The sequence below is a fragment of the Bison bison genome, unplaced genomic scaffold, assembly GCF_000754665.1.
Source record: "Bison bison bison isolate TAMUID 2011002044 unplaced genomic scaffold, Bison_UMD1.0 scf7180017864481, whole genome shotgun sequence".
In the NCBI taxonomy this organism is placed as follows: domain Eukaryota; kingdom Metazoa; phylum Chordata; class Mammalia; order Artiodactyla; family Bovidae; genus Bison; species Bison bison.
Window position 1 is genome coordinate 8,845,848 of NW_011495041.1, and position 495 is coordinate 8,846,342.

Sequence of the window (495 nt, forward strand, 5' to 3'; positions counted from 1 at the left end):
ACTATGTGGATCACAATAAACTGTAGAAAAATTCTGAAAGAGATGGGAATACCAGACCACATGACCTGCCTTTTGAGAAATCTGTATGCAGGTCAGCAAGCAACAGTTAGAACTGGACATGGAACAACAGACTGGTTCCAAATAGGAAAAGGAGTACATCAAAGCTGTATAGTGTCACCCTGCTTATTTAACTTATATGCAGAGTACATCATGAGAAACTCTGGACTGGGAGAAACACAAGCTGGAATCAAGATTACCGGGAGAAATATCAATAAGCTCAGATATGCAGATGACACCACCCTTATGGCAGAAAGTGAAGAGGAACTAAAAAGCCTCTTGATGAAAGTGAAAGTGGAGAGTGAAAAAGTTGGCTTAAAGCTCAACATTCAGAAAACAAAGATCATGGCATCTGGTCCCATTATTTCATGGGGAATAGATGGGGAAACAGTGGAAACAGTGTCAGACTTTATTTTTTGGGGCTCCAAAATCACTGCA